This window comes from Lithobates pipiens, unplaced genomic scaffold (genome assembly GCF_037356315.1).
Source record: "Lithobates pipiens isolate NorthernLeopardFrog02 unplaced genomic scaffold, aLitPip1_a1.2 Scaffold_19, whole genome shotgun sequence".
Classification (NCBI taxonomy): domain Eukaryota; kingdom Metazoa; phylum Chordata; class Amphibia; order Anura; family Ranidae; genus Lithobates; species Lithobates pipiens.
The window spans coordinates 519,880,271-519,901,279 of record NW_027507764.1 but is presented as its reverse complement, the minus strand read 5'-3'; the positions used below and the strand labels follow the sequence as shown (position 1 = coordinate 519,901,279).

The window sequence follows — 21,009 nt, the reverse complement described above, 5'->3', positions numbered from 1 at the left end:
TTTCCTCCTCTTTTATTTTTTACTTTTGTTGCTTTTTTGGATCGGGTTTTCTCCCGAATTGAGGCTATTCTGCTCTCAGATGTGGTGGGCGGGGTGGGGACCTTCCTTTTCCCCCTTGTTTTGGTTTACGTTCCCCACATAGGCCATCCATCCATGGGTTTAGTTCCCTGTTGGGACTTTAGGAGGGGGCTAGGAGCCCCCCCGGATAGTGGGGTGGGTCCCATCTCCCCCCAAACTGCTGCATTGTCTAATTTTGATGTAGCTGCTTTGTTTTTATGTTGTTGGTATTTTTGTACTATTTTTTTGTGTTTTTTATCTCCCTATCTCTCCCCTTTTCTTCTCCCTCTTTTTTCACTCCCCCCTTTTCCTAGGAGCCTGCTGTTGCTGCGGTCCTTACACCAGGCGGGTTGGGACGCTTGCCCAGTCCTCCACCTTCCAACTCTCCCATGTCTACACTCCAGGTAATTTCCTACAATTTACGGGGTCTCTGCTCTCCGGGGAAGAGGAACAAATTGTGGTGGGAACTTAAAAAGTTGAAGGCCCAAGTGGTCTTCCTGCAGGAAACACATTTCACCAGCCATTCCCTACCCAGGTTGCCCACCCATATGTTTAATCAGTGGTTTCACAGTACATCTCCTAAGGCCAAGTCCAGAGGGACTGCCATAGCGTTCCATAAGACGTGCCCTTTTCAGCCAGTGGATAGCAAAATTGACCCTCAGGGCCGATTTGTTTTCCTAAAGGGCACCTTCCTGGACGCTACCCTTGACCTATTGACAGACTTTAAAGCCGGGTATTTAATTTTAGGCGGGGACTTTAATGTCTGCCCGGACCATCTGCTCGACACTTCGAGCACCCGACCCTCACACTCCCATGCCTTTTTCAAACACTTTCGCAAATCACTGCAGGCACACCTTTTACTTGATATCTGGAGGATTTTGCATCCCTCGGGACGAGACTTTAGCTATTACTCGTCCGTCCATGACGTATAACCATGCATAGACCATGTCTATGTTGACCGTCCCACGCTTGAGCTTCTGTAGACGGCATCCATTGGCAGCATCACCCTTTCGGACCATGCACCGGTTGGCGTGACCATTCAATTACCATCTGGTCCCCACAGGGCCTGGACGTGGAGACTGAACGAAAATCTCTTGGATGACTCTGCTGCAGTTGCCAAGGTGTCGGAGACCATCTCCCACTATTTTAGGGAAAACGCCTCGGATGAGATAAGTGCGGGTGTGCTTTGGGAGGGGCACAAAGCCGTGATTAGAGGGGAACTGATATCATTGGGTTCCCAAATCAAGAAAGCACGTCAAGAGGATTTCAACAGGGTTCTGGCCGCCTTACAGGCGGCAGAACTCTCCCATAAGCAGGGGGGGAGCCCAGAGGCTAAGCAGAAGCTTTTTGAATTGCGTGACCTGTTTTTACGTTTATTAGATCGCCACACGTGTAGGCAGGCCAGGCATCTTTCACACAGGTACTATGAACATGGAAACAAATGCGGCCGTATGCTGGCCAGGGCCCTTCGCAAGAAACATGCTCAAGCTTATGTACAGAAGCTCCATTCCCCCTCGGGTGCCGTTTGGGTCCAATCCAACAAGATTGCCTCGGGGTTCCAGGAATTTTACGCCCAACTTTATAACCTTTCCCCGGCCTCGCCCGCACACGCTCAGCCTCCCAAGTCTGCTGCCATTCAAGAATTTTTAGCGTCGGCGAGAGTCCCTACACTTACGGCGGAACAATGCGTCGACTTGGAGCGGCCGATTTCGCCGGAGGAAATTGCGCTAACGGTGAAATCCCTGCCCAAGGGCAAGAGCCCGGGATCGGATGGTTTTTCGGGTTCCTACTATAAGATCTTCCTGCCCCTCTTAACGCCACATATGTGCACCTACTTTAATTCCATCGCGGAGGGGAAGCCTATCCCAACCGAAGCACTGTTGGCACACATTACGGTGCTGCCAAAAGAGGGCAAAGATCCTACCGTCCCCCAGAGCTATCGACCGATTTCCCTTCTTAACGTCGATATTAAGATTCTAGCAAAAGTCCTGGCAAACAGACTTTGGAGTCTTATGCCCCAAATTATTCACCCAGACCAAGCAGGGTTTATTCGTGGCAGGGAGGCGAGAGATAACTCCATCAGGGCAATCCAACTCATTCATTGGGCACGTAACAGTCCTGATCCTAAACCTTGTATCGTCCTTTCGACGGACGCCGAAAAGGCGTTTGACCGCGTCGACTGGGGGTACTTATGGGTGGTACTGGAGGCTCAGGGGTTGGGGACGCATATGATGTCCTCGATTATGGCCTTGTACTCCACTCCGTGTGCACAGGTGAAGGTGAATGGGGTGCTTTCCTCCCGGTTCCCGATTCGAAACGGCACGAGACAGGGGTGTCCACTGTCTCCTCTCCTTTTTGCCTTGGTACTGGAACCACTGCTCTGCAGGGTGAGGGCGAACGCAGACATTAGAGGCCTGAAGGTTGGGATGACGGAGCACAAACTGTCGGCGTATGCGGACGATGTGCTCCTTTATCTCTCTGAACCCCTGATCTCGTTGCCGGTTCTGTTGAAGGAGCTGAGGACTTTTGGTGAGTTATCCAATTTCAAGATAAACCTTTCCAAATCGGAGATTTTGCCTATTCACCTCGCCCCGCCTCAAGCGGACCACCTGCAATTAGCATTCCCCTTTACCTGGGCCACGTCTTCTATTAAATACCTGGGCATCCAGTTGACCAACTGCTTTGATGCCTTATATGCCGCTAATTTCCCCCCCTTATTACATGCGATCAAGGCGGATTTGTTGCAGTGGACCAAAACCGCTTTTACGTGGTTCGGCCGCATTAATATTATTAAAATGAATATCCTGCCCCGAGTATTATTCTTTTTACAAATGATACCCATCTCCCTCCCTAAACAGTTTTTTACCCAATTGAATAGCATTCTGTCAACATTTGTGTGGAACACAAAGAAACCTAGAATAGCCATGGCCTTGCTAAAAAGCTCGAAGCTGATGGGGGGGTCTGGGGGTTCCGGATATCCAGAGGTACCACAGGGCTATTGTTCTACAGAGGATACTTAATTGGAAATTTCATACTAAGTCAAAAGTGTGGGTCTCTCTGTAAAAATGGCTAGCTGGGAGAGATTTGGCTTATGCGCCCTGGTTGTCCCCGGAATATAGGGGGTTATCGGTGGATGTCTCCCCGCTCACTGTACAGTCTCTTTTGATTTGGGACAAACTGAACAAGACGCTGGGCCTATCCCCCCCTGTTTCTCCGCTTGCCCTGCTGGGAGGGTTCCTATGGTTCCCGCCAGGGGAGCGGAGGGCCTTTTTTGTCCCCTGGGCAGCTGACGGGAATGCCAGTTGTGGACAGTTTCTCAGCGGTGGCCAAATGGTCAGCTATGAATCCCTGCAGACCGGGCATGCGCAGACAGCTATGAATTTTTGGCGATACAGGCAAATGCACCACTTTTTTGAAGCCCATGGCCACTTAATCAGGGACGAAGCGTTCCTTACACCATTTGAGCGTTTTTTTGTAGCAGATGAACCCACTCCCCACCTGATCTCCGAATTATATCACTTGCTGGGCTGTGTTACCGAGGTCGCTAGACCGACATACATACGGGTCTGGGAGAGGGAGCTACAACTTGACTTTTCCGCGGCCCAACTGTCCCACCTCTACAAACTCACGTACGCTAGCTCCATGGAGTCCAAAACCCAAGAAACTAATTTTAAAGTACTGTCTCGCTGGTACAGAGTGCCGGCAGACTTAGCACGTATCTACCCTTCGGTATCGGACCGGTGCTGGAGGGAATGTGGCCAATTGGGCACCCTCCTTCATATTTGGTGGGATTGCCCACGAATCAAGCCATTCTGGGAGGACATCCGATCCCGCATAGAGGCAGTTTTGCATCTTGATGTGCCACTGTCTCCGGCCAACTATCTTTTGCACATTCCTCCGATCCCGATTGGTAGATACAAAAAAAGCCCTCTGCCGCATCTGTTGAACGCGGCCAGACGTCTTATACCGATTTACTGGAAACAAACTAGGACTCCCACAGTGGAGGACTGGGTCAAAAAAGTGAATGACATCAGAGAAGCGGAATATTGGGTGGCAACCTGTAGGGGTACACGGGCTAAGTGTGACAGCATATGGCAATCATGGACAGTCTACATGTCCGAAACTATATACGCTACCTCCAGTCTGGACTTGGCTCTACTGGAGCTAGCGGAACCCTCTTTGAGATCCCGCACACACAATGATGTTCCCACCTAGTGGCTGTTTTTCACCTTCTTGCCCCATGGACAGAGAGACGACTTTGCTGCTGAGACTCGCCTGGTGCTGGACCGCTGCACTTCGCAGGGATGTCAAGTAGGCTCCACCCTCCTCCCTTACCCTATCCCCCAATCCCCTCTCTACCCCTTCTTGCCTCTCTCTCACCCTTCCTACTGTTCTTTTTTACCTTCTTTCTCTGTATTCCACACTATAAGATGTTGCCTTTTATTGACCTACGTGGTATTGAGCTGTGGTGGTGCGTTAGGCTTCCTGTGGGCTGGCTGGCCCTGCGGCCACTTTGTTTGGCTGACGGGGGGAATCCCTCTGTCCGGAGGGGTCCATGCTGGGACGTCCCTCCTGGGCGGGGGGGTTGCTGTGGGCCTGTCCTACCCCCGGGGGACGCTCGGGAGAGGTTGCTGGAGGTGATTGTGCCCCCCTCTCCTGGGCGGCCCCTGGGGGTGGTCCCATGCCTCCCCGGCCTTTTGTATGACGGGAGGTGGGGGACTGGGCTCCGGCCCGTCCTCTCCTTTCCGCTCAGAGGCACCTTGGAGCGGGGCCCTAGCCCACGGAGGCCGGACTTGATGTGTATGAGCTAGAAGACACTCCAGACGTTCATCTCCACCCGTTTGCCTAATTCATGTGTCTGGTTTGAGCCGCCAACTCTTGGCCACTGGGTCAGTTTTTATGGGTGTCATTGTTTCCTACAGTTTATTTGTTCTTTGTTTGGTCCTGACACAGCTGTCTAATGTATACTCAAGTGTGTTTCAATGTCAAAATATCTCAAAATAAAGATTTTACAAAAAAAAAAAAAGCCTCCTTTTCCATGACTGGCACTGTAGTGCAACTTACAGTCGCAGCTGTGGGGTTGTGTCAGTTCCTCAAGGAACAGGTTAAGCAGATGCTTGGCCTCCTTCCCAGTGAGGAAGTGGAGAATTATGCAGAAATACCTCAAATTCTGTGTTTCCTGATTGATGCGATTTCGGATTCTGTCCAACAAGCATCTCGTTTGTCTCTCCTGTTGGTACACATGCGAAGGGCCCTATGGCTAAATAATTGGGCAAGCTGAGCTATCATGCAAGAAGCATTTGATTGGGTTCCCGTTTAAAGGGGAACGTTTGTTTGTAGAAGAATTAGACAAATTCGTCCAAAAAATTTCAGGGGGTAAATCTACTCTCCTTCCAGTCAAAAGGAGCAAACGTCCATCATTTAGGCGTTCTCTCTCTCCCGGAGCATCAAGCTCTAAGCAGTGGTGACGGCCTTCTCAACCCCCCTCTACAGGAAAGGCTCAAGGCCGGGCCCAGGGGCAGAAGAAATCCTGAGGGCGAAAGCCTGCCAAGCAGAGCCCGAAAGCTTCCTTGTGAAGGAGCGCCCCCGCTCGGCCAAGTGGGGGGAAGGCTCTTGCAGTTTGCAGAAGCCTGGCGGGAAGAGATCCGGGATGAGTGGGTGGTCTCTTCGGTATCTCTGGGCTACAAGCTGGAGTTTCAGGAGATTCCACCTTCTCGCTTTCTAAGGTCAAGGATCCCCAGGGACCCAGTAAAGCAAAGACCGCTATTTCTGGCCTTAGATCACTTACTATCCCAGGGGGTGATAGTAGAAGTGGACCCAAAAGAACAGGGTTCAGGGTTTTACTCGAATCTCTTCACCGTTCCAAAGCCAAATGGAAGTGTCAGACCTATCCTGGATCTGAAGGATCTGAACCGGTTTTTACGCATCCGGTCCTTCTGAATACAGTCAATTCGCACTGTGGTCTCCTCCCTGCAAGGGGGAGAGTTTATGGCATCAATAGACATCAAGGATGCATATCTCCATGTGCCAATTTTTCCCGCACACCAAAAGAATCTAAGGTTTGCGGTAGAGCGGCGCCATTTTCAATTTGTGGCCTTGCCGTTCGGGCTAGCTACGGCCCCTCGAGTCTTCACAAAGATTCTGGACCCTTTCTTGGCAAACCTAAGAGCTCAGGGTATAGCCGTCATGGCTTATCTAGACGATTTGCTTCTCATAGAGAAAACAGTAGCGCTCCTGAACCACAGTGTTACCAGAACGCTAGAACAGCTGGAACGCCTAGGTTGGATTATAAACCTAGAAAAGTCGTCCCTACAGCCTGCTACCAGGTTGGAATACCTGGGTATGGTTATCGACACTGCTCAGGGCAAGGTGTTTCTACCAAGGCCAAAAGCCTTGGCCATTGGGGATCTGGTGCGTCTAATTCTGGGCAGAAGATCTTCCCCCATTCGGTTGTGCATGAGACTCTTTGGGAAAATGGTCGCCTCCTTCGAGGCCGTTCCATTCGCCCAGTTCCACTCAAGGCCTCTGCAAAGATTCATCCTTGCGGCTTGGAACAGGAAGCCCCAGTCCTTGGATCTTCCTATGCGTCTATCCCCAGGGACACGCAAGAGTCTCGTCTAACGAGTCTAAGAGTCTCGTTACAAACCGAGAATTTGCTGAAAGGCAAAACTTTTCTTCCTCTTCCATGGAAGATTATTATGACAAATGGCAGCCTGACAGGCTGGGGAGCAGTGTTGGAGGAGACGTGCTCGCAGTGGAAATGGTCTGCGATCGAGAAGCTATTGCCCATAAATGTCTTGGAGATCCGGGCAGTTTATATGGCTCTCATAAACTGGTCTTTCAGACCTGTTCGGGTTCAGTCCGACAATGCCACAGCAGTGGCCTATATCAATCACCAGGGCGGTACCAGAAGTCTGGTTGCGCAAAAAGAGGTGAATCGTATACTTGTCTGGGCAGAAAGGCATGTTCCATGCCTTTCTGCAGTCTTCATTTCAGGAGTGGAAAATTGGCAGACAGATTTTCTGCGCCGCCAGCAGTTGTGCCTAGGAGAATGGGCTCTGCACCCCGACGTGTTTTGGAACATATGTCGCAGGTGGGGTACTCCAGACGTAGATCTGTTTGCGTCCAGGTTCAACAGAAAACTGGACAAATTCGTGTCAAGGACAAGAGATACACTCGCTCAGGGGTCGGATGCTCTGACAGTTCCCTGGGATCAGTACAATTTGATTTATGCCTTCCCCCCGTGCCCGCTTCTGTCGCGGTTCCTGGGAAGAGTCTAGAGGGAAACAAAGTTGCTTCTTTTGGTAGCCCCGGCTTGGCCCAGGCGACCGTGGTACGCAGAGATCATGAAGTTGGCAGTAGGCAGGCCGTGGATCCTCCCTCTCCGGCCAGATCTGCTCTCACAGGGTCCAATTTACCATGCTGCTTTACACAGTCTGAATTTGACGGTTTGGCTGCTGAGACCCACATTCTGAGAGACCGTGGGCTTTCGGGGCCAGTCCTTTCTACTCTGGTCAATGCCAGAAAGCCGGCCTCCAGGCTTATTTACTACAAAATCTGGAGGGCATATGTTTCCTGTTGTGAACTCAGGGAATGTCATCCTAGAAAGTATGTCATTAGCAGGATCTTGGCCTTCCTCCAGTCAGGCCTAGAAATGAATTTGGCCATAAGCACTATCAAGGTGCATATTTCGGCCTTGTCAGTGTTTTTTCAGAAACCACTTGCATCACATTCCCTGGTGCGGGCTTTCATCCAGGGGGCTATGCGGATAAGGCCGCCAGTCAAACCTCCGGTATGCCCATGGGATCTGAATTTGGTTCTCTCAGCTTTGCAGGGGCAACCTTTTGAACCTTTGCATCAGGCTTCGTTAGTTCTTTTGACTAAAAAATTGGTTTTCTTGGTAGCCATATCCACGGCTAGAAGAGTGTCAGAACTAGCAGCTCTCTCCAGTAAAGAACCGTATCTAATTATTCATAAGGACCTGGTGGTAATGCGTCCCAACAGGTCCTTTCTGCCTAAGGTGGTTTCAGGATTCCATTTGAATCAAGATGTAAGCCTACCATCCTTTTTTCTGGACCCACAGTCTGCAGAAGAAGAATCTTTGCACACTTTGGATGTGGTAAGGGCAATCAGTATTTATCTTCAGGCAACTGCACAGATAAGGAAAACTGATTGCTTATTTATTTTGCCGGAAGGCCCTAGGAAGGGTCAGGTGGCATCAAAATCCACTCTCTCATGGTGGATTAGACAGATTATTTCTCAGGCCTATAGTGTTAAAGGGAAGACCCCTCCTTTTCAAGTGAAAGCGCACTCAACTAGGGCTGTAAGTGCTTCTTGGGCAGTGCATCACCAGGCCTCCCTGGCTCAGATCTGTAAGGCTGCAACTTGGTCATCAGTCCACATATTCACCAGATTCTATCAGGTGGATGTCAGAGGGCAAGAGGATATCGCCTTTGGGCGCAGTGTACTGCAGGCTGCAGTTTAGGTCCTCCGGTCCTTGGCGGTCTATATATTATGATCTGTGTCTCCCTCCCCTCAATCTGAGCATTGCTTTGGGACATCCCACTATGTAATGAAGCTCCTGTGTCCCCTGATGTATGATCAAGAAAATAGGATTTTTATACACAGCTTACCTGTAAAATCCTTTTCTTGAGAGTACATCACGGGACACAGGGCTCCCACCCCTCTTGGGTTTTACGTGGTTTCCTATTGCTTTGCTACAAAACTGAGGTGCCTCCCATATGGGAGGGGTTATATAGGGGAGGAATTCTCCTTAATTGGGGGTTAACCAGTGTCCAATCACCAGAGGTGCCTATATAACCCACTATGTAATGAAGCTCCTGTGTCCCGTGATGTACTCTCAAGAAAAGGATTTTACAGGTAAGCTGTATATAAAAATTCTATTTTTTATGTTGTTGGCGTTGACCTGTTTTTTTTCACTTGTTTCCCAAGATGACCATCTTGGCGTTTGTCAAGAGGGCTGAGAGAGCCCGAAGAAATCTCCTACGGCCACATCACCCTGAAAGCGCCCGATCTCATCTGATCTCGGAGGCTAAGCAGGGTCCGGTCTGGATAGTACCTAATTACAGGTGCCGTAGGAATCTTTTTATATTGTTGGCTTTGACCTGTTTTTTTTCCGCTTGTTTCCCAAGGTGACCATTTTAGCATCTGTCAAGAGTTTTGAGTATGTCCCGAAGCGTTCGCCTAAGGCCACATCACCCTGAAAGCGCCCGATCTCAGAGGCTAAGCAGGGTCAGGGTCAGATGGGAGACCGCCAGGGTCTATGTTGTTGGCGTTGACCTGTTTTTTTTTCACTTTTTTCCCAAGATGACCATCTTGGCATTTGTCAAGAGGGTTGAGAGTGTCTGAATAGAACACCTATGGCCACATCACCCTGAAAGCGCACAATCTCATCTGATCTCAGAGGCCTAGCAGTGTACGGCCTGGTTAATACCTGTATGGGAGACCATCTGTGAATACCAGGTGCCGTAGGCTTCTTTTTATGTTGTTGGTGTTGACCTGTTTATTTTCGCTTGTTTCCCAAGGTGACCATCTTGGCTTTTAAAAAGAGGGTCGAGAGTGCCTAAAGAGATCACCTACGGCCCCATCACCCTGAAAACACCCGATCTTGTCTGATCTCGGAGGCTAAGCCGTGTTGGGCCTGGTTAATACCAGGATAGGAGAACGTCTGGGAATAACAGGTGCCGTAGGCTTCTTTTTATGTTATTGACCTTGACCTGTTTTTTTTTTTTCACTTGTTTCCCAAGGTGACCATCTTGGCATTTGTCAAGAGGGTTGAGAGTGCCCGAAGAGATCACCTACGGCCCCATCACCCTGAAAGCGTCCAATCTCGTCTGATCTCGGAGGCTAAACAGTGTCAGGCCTGGTTAGTACCTGGATGGGAGACCGCCTGGGAATACCAGGTGCCATAGGCTTCTTTTTATGTTGTTGGCTTTGACCTGTTTTTTTCGCTTGTTTCTGAAGGCGACCATCTTGGCGTTTGTCAAGAGGGTTGGGCGTGTCTTGAAGAGAATGCTTACGGCCACATCACCCTGAAAGCACCCGATCTCGTCTGATTTCAGAGGCTAAGCAGTGTCAGGCCTGGTTAGTACCTGGATGGGAGACTGCCTGGGAAGACCAGGTGCCATAGAAGGATCTGGCCTGGTTAGTGTCTTGATTGGGAGATCGCCTGGGAATACCGGATGCCGTAGACTTCTTTTTATGTTGTTGGCTTTGACCTGTTTTTTTTAGCTTTTTTCCCAAGGTGAGCATCTTGGCCTTTGTCAAGAGGCTTCAGAGTGCCCAAAGAGAGTGCCTACAGCCAAATCACCCTGAGAGAGCCCAATCTCATCTGATCTCGGAGGCTAAGCAGCGATGGGCCTGGTTAGTACCTGGACGGGAGACAGCCTGGGAATACCAGGTGCCGTAGGCTTCTCATTATGTTGTCGGCGTTGACCTGTGTTTTTTCCCTTTTTTCCCAAGGTGACCATCTTGCCATTTGTCAAGAGGGTTGAGAGTGCACAAAGAAATTGCCTACGGCCACAACACCCTTAAAGCACCCAATCTCGTCTGGTCTCAGAGGCTAAGCAGGGTTGGGCCTGGTTTGTACCTGAATGGGAGACCGCCTGGGTTTTCCAGATGCCGCAGGCTTCTTTTTATGTTGTTGGTGTTGACCTGTTTTTTTTCGCTTGTTTCCCAAAGTGATCATCTTGGCATTTGTCAAGAGGGTAGAGAGTGCTTAAAGAGATCGCTTACAGCAGCATCACCCTGAAAGCACCCTATCTCTTCTGATCTCGGAGGCTAAGAAGGGTTGGGCCTAGTTAGTACTTGAATGGGAGACGGCCTTGGAATACCAGGTGCCGTATTCTTCTTTTCATGTTGTTGGCGTTGACCTGTTTTTTTTCGCTTGTTTCCCAGGGTGACTATCTTGGCATTTTTCAAGAGGGATGAGAGTGCCCAAAGAGATTGCCTATGGGCACATCACCCTGAAAGCACCCAATCTCCTCTGATCTCAGAGGCTAGAAAGGGTCGTGCCTTGTTAATACCTGGATGGGAGACCGCCTGGGAATACTAGGTGCTGTAGGCTTCTTTTTATGTTGTTGGCGTTGACTTGATTTTTTGTTTGCTTCCCAAGGTGACCATCTTGGCGTTTGTCAAGAGGGTTGAGCATGCCTGAAAAAAATCTACTATGGCTGCATCACCCTGAAGGAGCCCAATCTCATTTGATCTCAGAGGCTAAGCAGGGTTGGGACCTGGTTAGTACCTGGATGGGAGACCGCCTGGGATTTCTCAATGCCATAGGCTTTTTTTTCAAGTTGTTGCGTGATTCCCAAGGTGACCATCTTGGCGTTTGTCAAGAGGGTTGAAAGTGCCTGAAGGGATTGCCTACGGGCAATCTTAGAAGTTGGCAGTAGGCAGGCCATGGATCCTCCCTCTCCGGCCAGATCTGCTCTCACAGGGTCCAATTTACCATGCTGCTTTTACACAGTCTGAATTTGACGGTTTGGCTGCTGAGACCCACATTCTGAGAGACCGTGGGCTTTCGGGGCCAGTCCTTTCTACTCTGGTCAATGCCAGAAAGCCGGCCTCCAGGCTTATTTACTACAAAATCTGGAGGGCATATGTTTCCTGTTGTGAACCCAGGGAATGTCATCCTAGAAAGTATGTCATTAGCAGGATCTTGGCCTTCCTCCAGTCAGGCCTAGAAATGAATTTGGCCATAAGCACTATCAAGGTGCATATTTCGGCCTTGTCAGTGTTTTTTCAGAAACCACTTGCATCACATTCCCTGGTGCGGGCTTTCATCCAGGGGGCTATGCGGATAAGGCCGCCAGTCAAACCTCCGGTATGCCCATGGGATCTGAATTTGGTTCTCTCAGCTTTGCAGGGGCAACCTTTTGAACCTTTGCATCAGGCTTCGTTAGTTCTTTTGACTAAAAAATTGGTTTTCTTGGTAGCCATATCCACGGCTAGAAGAGTGTCAGAACTAGCAGCTCTCTCCAGTAAAGAACCGTATCTAATTATTCATAAGGACCTGGTGGTAATGCGTCCCAACAGGTCCTTTCTGCCTAAGGTGGTTTCAGGATTCCATTTGAATCAAGATGTAAGCCTACCATCCTTTTTTCTGGACCCACAGTCTGCAGAAGAAGAATCTTTGCACACTTTGGATGTGGTAAGGGCAATCAGTATTTATCTTCAGGCAACTGCACAGATAAGGAAAACTGATTGCTTATTTATTTTGCCGGAAGGCCCTAGGAAGGGTCAGGTGGCATCAAAATCCACTCTCTCATGGTGGATTAGACAGATTATTTCTCAGGCCTATAGTGTTAAAGGGAAGATCCCTCCTTTTCAAGTAAAAGCACACTCAACTAGGGCTGTAAGTGCTTCTTGGGCAGTGCATCACCAGGCCTCCCTGGCTCAGATCTGTAAGGCTGCAACTTGGTCATCAGTCCACATATTCACCAGATTCTATCAGGTGGATGTCAGAGGGCAAGAGGATATCGCCTTTGGGCGCAGTGTACTGCAGGCTGCAGTTTAGGTCCTCCGGTCCTTGGCGGTCTATATATTATGATCTGTGTCTCCCTCCCCTCAATCTGAGCATTGCTTTGGGACATCCCACTATGTAATGAAGCTCCTGTGTCCCCTGATGTATGATCAAGAAAATAGGATTTTTATACACAGCTTACCTGTAAAATCCTTTTCTTGAGAGTACATCACGGGACACAGGGCTCCCACCCCTCTTGGGTTTTACGTGGTTTCCTATTGCTTTGCTACAAAACTGAGGTGCCTCCCATATGGGAGGGGTAATATAGGGGAGGAATTCTCCTTAATTGGGGGTTAACCAGTGTCCAATCACCAGAGGTGCCTATATAACCCACTATGTAATGAAGCTCCTGTGTCCCGTGATGTACTCTCAAGAAAAGGATTTTACAGGTAAGCTGTATATAAAAATTCTATTTTTTATGTTGTTGGCGTTGACCTGTTTTTTTTCACTTGTTTCCCAAGATGACCATCTTGGCGTTTGTCAAGAGGGTGAGAGTGCCCAAAGAAAGTGCCTATGGCCAAATCACCCTGAAAGTGCCCGATCTTGTCTGATCTCAGAGGTTAAGCATTGTCGGGCCTGATTAGTAACTGGATGGGAGACCGACTGGGAATACCAGGTGCCGTAGGCTTCTTTTTATGCTGTTGGCGTTGACATTTTTTTTTTCCGCTTGTTTCCCAAGGTGACCATCTTGGCATTTGTCAAGAGGGCTGAGAGAGCCCGAAGAAATCTCCTACGGCCACATCACCCTGAAAGCGCCCGATCTCATCTGATCTCGGAGGCTAAGCAGGGTCCGGTCTGGATAGTACCTAATTACAGGTGCCGTAGGAATCTTTTTATATTGTTGGCTTTGACCTGTTTTTTTTTCGCTTGTTTCCCAAGGTGACCATTTTAGCATCTGTCAAGAGTTTTGAGTATGTCCCGAAGCATTCGCCTAAGGCCACATCACCCTGAAAGCGCCCGATCTCAGAGGCTAAGCAGGGTCAGGGTCAGGGTCAGATGGGAGACCGCCAGGGTCTATGTTGTTGGCGTTGACCTGTTTTTTTTTCACTTTTTTCCCAAGATGACCATCTTGGCATTTGTCAAGAGGGTTGAGAGTGTCTGAATAGAACACCTATGGCCACATCACCCTGAAAGCGCACAATCTCATCTGATCTCAGAGGCCTAGCAGTGTACGGCCTGGTTAATACCTGTATGGGAGACCATCTGTGAATACCAGGTGCCGTAGGCTTCTTTTTATGTTGTTGGTGTTGACCTGTTTATTTTCGCTTGTTTCCCAAGGTGACCATCTTGGCTTTTAAAAAGAGGGTCGAGAGTGCCTAAAGAGATCACCTACGGCCCCATCACCCTGAAAACACCCGATCTTGTCTGATCTCGGAGGCTAAGCCGTGTTGGGCCTGGTTAATACCAGGATAGGAGAACGTCTGGGAATAACAGGTGCCGTAGGCTTCTTTTTATGTTATTGACCTTGACCTGTTTTTTTTTTTTCACTTGTTTCCCAAGGTGACCATCTTGGCATTTGTCAAGAGGGTTGAGAGTGCCCGAAGAGATCACCTACGGCCCCATCACCCTGAAAGCGTCCAATCCCGTCTGATCTCGGAGGCTAAACAGTGTCAGGCCTGGTTAGTACCTGGATGGGAGACCGCCTGGGAATACCAGGTGCCATAGGCTTCTTTTTATGTTGTTGGCTTTGACCTGTTTTTTTCGCTTGTTTCTGAAGGCGACCATCTTGGCGTTTGTCAAGAGGGTTGGGCGTGTCTTGAAGAGAATGCTTACGGCCACATCACCCTGAAAGCACCCGATCTCGTCTGATTTCAGAGGCTAAGCAGTGTCAGGCCTGGTTAGTACCTGGATGGGAGACTGCCTGGGAAGACCAGGTGCCATAGAAGGATCTGGCCTGGTTAGTGTCTTGATTGGGAGATCGCCTGGGAATACCGGATGCCGTAGACTTCTTTTTATGTTGTTGGCTTTGACCTGTTTTTTTTAGCTTTTTTCCCAAGGTGAGCATCTTGGCCTTTGTCAAGAGGCTTCAGAGTGCCCAAAGAGAGTGCCTACAGCCAAATCACCCTGAGAGAGCCCAATCTCATCTGATCTCGGAGGCTAAGCAGCGATGGGCCTGGTTAGTACCTGGACGGGAGACAGCCTGGGAATACCAGGTGCCGTAGGCTTCTCATTATGTTGTCGGCGTTGACCTGTGTTTTTTCCCTTTTTTCCCAAGGTGACCATCTTGCCATTTGTCAAGAGGGTTGAGAGTGCACAAAGAAATTGCCTACGGCCACAACACCCTTAAAGCACCCAATCTCGTCTGGTCTCAGAGGCTAAGCAGGGTTGGGCCTGGTTTGTACCTGGATGGGAGACCGCCTGGGTTTTCCAGATGCCGCAGGCTTCTTTTTATGTTGTTGGTGTTGACCTGTTTTTTTTCGCTTGTTTCCCAAAGTGATCATCTTGGCATTTGTCAAGAGGGTAGAGAGTGCTTAAAGAGATCGCTTACAGCAGCATCACCCTGAAAGCACCCTATCTCTTCTGATCTCGGAGGCTAAGAAGGGTTGGGCCTAGTTAGTACTTGAATGGGAGACGGCCTTGGAATACCAGGTGCCGTATTCTTCTTTTCATGTTGTTGGCGTTGACCTGTTTTTTTTCGCTTGTTTCCCAGGGTGACTATCTTGGCATTTTTCAAGAGGGATGAGAGTGCCCAAAGAGATTGCCTATGGGCACATCACCCTGAAAGCACCCAATCTCCTCTGATCTCAGAGGCTAGAAAGGGTCGTGCCTTGTTAATACCTGGATGGGAGACCGCCTGGGAATACTAGGTGCTGTAGGCTTCTTTTTATGTTGTTGGCGTTGACTTGATTTTTTGTTTGCTTCCCAAGGTGACCATCTTGGCGTTTGTCAAGAGGGTTGAGCGTGCCTGAAAAAAATCTACTATGGCTGCATCACCCTGAAGGAGCCCAATCTCATTTGATCTCAGAGGCTAAGCAGGGTTGGGACCTGGTTAGTACCTGGATGGGAGACCGCCTGGGATTTCTCAATGCCATAGGCTTTTTTTTTAAGTTGTTGCTTGATTCCCAAGGTGACCATCTTGGCGTTTGTCAAGAGGGTTGAAAGTGCCTGAAGGGATTGCCTACGGGCAATCTTAGAAGTTGGCAGTAGGCAGGCCATGGATCCTCCCTCTCCGGCCAGATCTGCTCTCACAGGGTCCAATTTACCATGCTGCTTTTACACAGTCTGAATTTGACGGTTTGGCTGCTGAGACCCACATTCTGAGAGACCGTGGGCTTTCGGGGCCAGTCCTTTCTACTCTGGTCAATGCCAGAAAGCCGGCCTCCAGGCTTATTTACTACAAAATCTGGAGGGCATATGTTTCCTGTTGTGAACTCAGGGAATGTCATCCTAGAAAGTATGTCATTAGCAGGATCTTGGCCTTCCTCCAGTCAGGCCTAGAAATGAATTTGGCCATAAGCACTATCAAGGTGCATATTTCGGCCTTGTCAGTGTTTTTTCAGAAACCACTTGCATCACATTCCCTGGTGCGGGCTTTCATCCAGGGGGCTATGCGGATAAGGCCGCCAGTCAAACCTCCGGTATGCCCATGGGATCTGAATTTGGTTCTCTCAGCTTTGCAGGGGCAACCTTTTGAACCTTTACATCAGGCTTCGTTAGTTCTTTTGACTAAAAAATTGGTTTTCTTGGTAGCCATATCCACGGCTAGAAGAGTGTCAGAACTAGCAGCTCTCTCCAGTAAAGAACCGTATCTAATTATTCATAAGGACCTGGTGGTAATGCGTCCCAACAGGTCCTTTCTGCCTAAGGTGGTTTCAGGATTCCATTTGAATCAAGATGTAAGCCTACCATCCTTTTTTCTGGACCCACAGTCTGCAGAAGAAGAATCTTTGCACACTTTGGATGTGGTAAGGGCAATCAGTATTTATCTTCAGGCAACTGCACAGATAAGGAAAACTGATTGCTTATTTATTTTGCCGGAAGGCCCTAGGAAGGGTCAGGTGGCATCAAAATCCACTCTCTCATGGTGGATTAGACAGATTATTTCTCAGGCCTATAGTGTTAAAGGGAAGATCCCTCCTTTTCAAGTAAAAGCACACTCAACTAGGGCTGTAAGTGCTTCTTGGGCAGTGCATCACCAGGCCTCCCTGGCTCAGATCTGTAAGGCTGCAACTTGGTCATCAGTCCACATATTCACCAGATTCTATCAGGTGGATGTCAGAGGGCAAGAGGATATCGCCTTTGGGCGCAGTGTACTGCAGGCTGCAGTTTAGGTCCTCCGGTCCTTGGCGGTCTATATATTATGATCTGTGTCTCCCTCCCCTCAATCTGAGCATTGCTTTGGGACATCCCACTATGTAATGAAGCTCCTGTGTCCCCTGATGTATGATCAAGAAAATAGGATTTTTATACACAGCTTACCTGTAAAATCCTTTTCTTGAGAGTACATCACGGGACACAGGGCTCCCACCCCTCTTGGGTTTTACGTGGTTTCCTATTGCTTTGCTACAAAACTGAGGTGCCTCCCATATGGGAGGGGTAATATAGGGGAGGAATTCTCCTTAATTGGGGGTTAACCAGTGTCCAATCACCAGAGGTGCCTATATAACCCACTATGTAATGAAGCTCCTGTGTCCCGTGATGTACTCTCAAGAAAAGGATTTTACAGGTAAGCTGTATATAAAAATTCTATTTTTTATGTTGTTGGCGTTGACCTGTTTTTTTTCACTTGTTTCCCAAGATGACCATCTTGGCGTTTGTCAAGAGGGTGAGAGTGCCCAAAGAAAGTGCCTACGGCCAAATCACCCTGAAAGTGCCCGATCTTGTCTGATCTCAGAGGTTAAGCATTGTCGGGCCTGATTAGTAACTGGATGGGAGACCGACTGGGAATACCAGGTGCCGTAGGCTTCTTTTTATGCTGTTGGCGTTGACATTTTTTTTTCCGCTTGTTTCCCAAGGTGACCATCTTGGCATTTGTCAAGAGGGCTGAGAGAGCCCGAAGAAATCTCCTACGGCCACATCACCCTGAAAGCGCCCGATCTCATCTGATCTCGGAGGCTAAGCAGGGTCCGGTCTGGATAGTACCTAATTACAGGTGCCGTAGGAATCTTTTTATATTGTTGGCTTTGACCTGTTTTTTTTTCGCTTGTTTCCCAAGGTGACCATTTTAGCATCTGTCAAGAGTTTTGAGTATGTCCCGAAGCATTCGCCTAAGGCCACATCACCCTGAAAGCGCCCGATCTCAGAGGCTAAGCAGGGTCAGGGTCAGATGGGAGACCGCCAGGGTCTATGTTGTTGGCGTTGACCTGTTTTTTTTTCACTTTTTTCCCAAGATGACCATCTTGGCATTTGTCAAGAGGGTTGAGAGTGTCTGAATAGAACACCTATGGCCACATCACCCTGAAAGCGCACAATCTCATCTGATCTCAGAGGCCTAGCAGTGTACGGCCTGGTTAATACCTGTATGGGAGACCATCTGTGAATACCAGGTGCCGTAGGCTTCTTTTTATGTGGTTGGTGTTGACCTGTTTATTTTCGCTTGTTTCCCAAGGTGACCATCTTGGCTTTTAAAAAGAGGGTCGAGAGTGCCTAAAGAGATCACCTACGGCCCCATCACCCTGAAAACACCCGATCTTGTCTGATCTCGGAGGCTAAGCCGTGTTGGGCCTGGTTAATACCAGGATAGGAGAACGTCTGGGAATAACAGGTGCCGTATGCTTCTTTTTATGTTATTGACCTTGACCTGTTTTTTTTTTTTCACTTGTTTCCCAAGGTGACCATCTTGGCATTTGTCAAGAGGGTTGAGAGTGCCCGAAGAGATCTCCTACGGCCCCATCACCCTGAAAGCGTCCAATCTCGTCTGATCTCGGAGGCTAAACAGTGTCAGGCCTGGTTAGTACCTGGATGGGAGACCGCCTGGGAATACCAGGTGCCATAGGCTTCTTTTTATGTTGTTGGCTTTGACCTGTTTTTTTCGCTTGTTTCTGAAGGCGACCATCTTGGCGTTTGTCAAGAGGGTTGGGCGTGTCTTGAAGAGAATGCTTACGGCCACATCACCCTGAAAGCACCCGATCTCGTCTGATTTCAGAGGCTAAGCAGTGTCAGGCCTGGTTAGTACCTGGATGGGAGACTGCCTGGGAAGACCAGGTGCCATAGAAGGATCTGGCCTGGTTAGTGTCTTGATTGGGAATACCGGATGCCGTAGACTTCTTTTTATGTTGTTGGCTTTGACCTGTTTTTTTTAGCTTTTTTCCCAAGGTGAGCATCTTGGCCTTTGTCAAGAGGCTTCAGAGTGCCCAAAGAGAGTGCCTACGGCCAAATCACCCTGAGAGAGCCCAATCTCATCTGATCTTGGAGGCTAAGCAGCGATGGGCCTGGTTAGTACCTGGACGGGAGACAGCCTGGGAATACCAGGTGCCGTAGGCTTCTCATTATGTTGTCGGCGTTGACCTGTGTTTTTTCCCTTTTTTCCATTTGTCAAGAGGGTTGAGAGTGCACAAAGAAATTGCCTACGGCCACAACACCCTTAAAGCACCCAATCTCGTCTGGTCTCAGAGGCTAAGCAGGGTTGGGCCTGGTTTGTACCTGGATGGGAGACCGCCTGGGTTTTCCAGATGCCGCAGGCTTCTTTTTATGTTGTTGGTGTTGACCTGTTTTTTTTCGCTTGTTTCCCAAAGTGATCATCTTGGCATTTGTCAAGAGGGTAGAGAGTGCTTAAAGAGATCGCTTACAGCAGCATCACCCTGAAAGCACCCTATCTCTTCTGATCTCGGAGGCTAAGAAGGGTTGGGCCTAGTTAGTACTTGAATGGGAGATGGCCTTGGAATACCAGGTGCCGGATTCTTCTTTTCATGTTGTTGGCGTTGACCTGTTTTTTTTCGCTTGTTTCCCAGGGTGACTATCTTGGCATTTTTCAAGAGGGATGAGAGTGCCCAAAGAGATTGCCTATGGGCACATCACCCTGAAAGCACCCAATCTCCTCTGATCTCAGAGGCTAGAAAGGGTCGTGCCTTGTTAATACCTGGATGGGAGACCGCCTGGGAATACTAGGTGCTGTAGGCTTCTTTTTATGTTGTTGGCCACATCACTCTGAAAGCACCCAATCTTGTCTGATCTTGGAGGCTAAGAATAGTCAGGCCTGGTTAGTACCTGGATGGGAGACCACCTGGGAATACCAGTTATTGTAGGCTTCTTTTTATGTTGTTGGCGTTGATTCGTTTGTTTTTTTCCGCTTGTTTCCCAAGGTGACCATCTTGGCATTTGTCAAGAGGGTTGAGAGTGCCCAAAGAGATCGCTTACAGCAGCATCACCCTGAAAAAGCCCTAGCTCTTCTTATCTCTGAGGCTAAGAAGGGTTGGGCCTAGTTAGTACCTGGATGGGAGATGGCGTTGGAATACCAGGTGCCGTATTCTTCTTTTTATGTTGTTGACATTGACCTGTCTTTTTTCGCTTGTATCTCAAGGTGACTATCTTGGCATTTGTCAAGAGGGTTGAGAGTGCCCAAAGAGATTGCATATGGGCAAATAACCCTGAAAGCGCCCGATCTCCTCTGATCTCAGAGGCTAAACAGGGTTGGGCCTTGCTAGTACCTGGATTGGAGACAACCTGGGAATACTAGGTGCTGTAGGCTTCTTTTTATGTTGTTGGCGTTGACTTGTTTTTGTTTTGTTTGTTTACCAAGGTGACCATCTTGGTGTTTGTCAAGAGGGTTGAGAGTGCCTGAAGAGCTTGCCTATGGCCACATAACCCTGAAAGCACCAGATCTCGTCTGATCTCAGAGACTAAACAGGGTCGGGCCTTGTTAATACCTGGATGAGAGACCACCTGGGAATACTAGGTGCTGTAGACTTCTTTTTATGTTGTTGGTGTTGACTTGTTTTTTTTTTGTTTCTTTCCCAAGGTGACCATCTTGGCGTTTGTCAAGAGAGTTGAGAGTGCCTGAAGTTATTGGCTACGGCCACATCCCCCTGAATGTGTTCCATCTCGTCTGATCTTGGAGGCTAAGCAGGGTCGGGCCTGGTTAATGCCTGGATGGCAGACCGCCTGGGAATACCAGGTGTCGTAGGCTTCTTTTTTTTTTCAAATATAATTTTTTCTCCAAACAGGGGAAGACGGTCCCCCGAGTACATAATGCAACAGAGAAATACAGAGCAAAAAGCAGCTGAACAATACTTGATACAGGTATATTCGCAACTGTGAGTCTGCCTTCCATCAATCATAATGATTCAAGGCACGGATAAAGTACTGTACCAAGATCCAGGGTCACACAAACCCCAGGTCCCTCCGGCATAATCCATCCAGAGGGGGGGGGGGTGGGGCCGTCATTCCCAATTTTCCACTTTTTCCAAAAGAGAGAGTGGGTGGAGGGGGTGAGAGATAGGGGAGGAAGGCAGAAAAGAGAAGGGGTGAAA

At 49.0% G+C, this 21,009-nt stretch overlaps 16 pseudogenes; all 16 read left to right on the top strand.

The window, feature by feature from the left end:
* The first annotated feature begins 9,651 nt into the window (after positions 1 to 9,651).
* On the top strand, positions 9,652 to 9,770 carry LOC143999269 (5S ribosomal RNA; annotated as a pseudogene).
* Positions 9,771 to 9,873: 103 nt separating this feature from the next.
* LOC143998640 (5S ribosomal RNA) lies at positions 9,874 to 9,992 on the top strand (annotated as a pseudogene).
* A 99-nt stretch (positions 9,993 to 10,091) lies between these two features.
* On the top strand, positions 10,092 to 10,210 carry LOC143999021 (5S ribosomal RNA; annotated as a pseudogene).
* A 160-nt stretch (positions 10,211 to 10,370) lies between these two features.
* LOC143998787 (5S ribosomal RNA) lies at positions 10,371 to 10,489 on the top strand (annotated as a pseudogene).
* Positions 10,490 to 13,110: 2,621 nt separating this feature from the next.
* LOC143998572 (5S ribosomal RNA) lies at positions 13,111 to 13,229 on the top strand (annotated as a pseudogene).
* A 699-nt stretch (positions 13,230 to 13,928) lies between these two features.
* On the top strand, positions 13,929 to 14,047 carry LOC143999268 (5S ribosomal RNA; annotated as a pseudogene).
* A 103-nt stretch (positions 14,048 to 14,150) lies between these two features.
* Positions 14,151 to 14,269, top strand: LOC143998537 (5S ribosomal RNA; annotated as a pseudogene).
* A 99-nt stretch (positions 14,270 to 14,368) lies between these two features.
* LOC143999020 (5S ribosomal RNA) lies at positions 14,369 to 14,487 on the top strand (annotated as a pseudogene).
* A 160-nt stretch (positions 14,488 to 14,647) lies between these two features.
* LOC143998785 (5S ribosomal RNA) lies at positions 14,648 to 14,766 on the top strand (annotated as a pseudogene).
* Positions 14,767 to 17,387: 2,621 nt separating this feature from the next.
* Positions 17,388 to 17,506, top strand: LOC143998440 (5S ribosomal RNA; annotated as a pseudogene).
* A 914-nt stretch (positions 17,507 to 18,420) lies between these two features.
* LOC143998629 (5S ribosomal RNA) lies at positions 18,421 to 18,539 on the top strand (annotated as a pseudogene).
* Positions 18,540 to 18,638: 99 nt separating this feature from the next.
* Positions 18,639 to 18,757, top strand: LOC143999018 (5S ribosomal RNA; annotated as a pseudogene).
* Positions 18,758 to 18,905: 148 nt separating this feature from the next.
* Positions 18,906 to 19,024, top strand: LOC144000001 (5S ribosomal RNA; annotated as a pseudogene).
* A 1,085-nt stretch (positions 19,025 to 20,109) lies between these two features.
* LOC143999076 (5S ribosomal RNA) lies at positions 20,110 to 20,228 on the top strand (annotated as a pseudogene).
* A 100-nt stretch (positions 20,229 to 20,328) lies between these two features.
* LOC143999312 (5S ribosomal RNA) lies at positions 20,329 to 20,447 on the top strand (annotated as a pseudogene).
* Positions 20,448 to 20,547: 100 nt separating this feature from the next.
* On the top strand, positions 20,548 to 20,666 carry LOC143999545 (5S ribosomal RNA; annotated as a pseudogene).
* Positions 20,667 to 21,009: the final 343 nt, after the last annotated feature.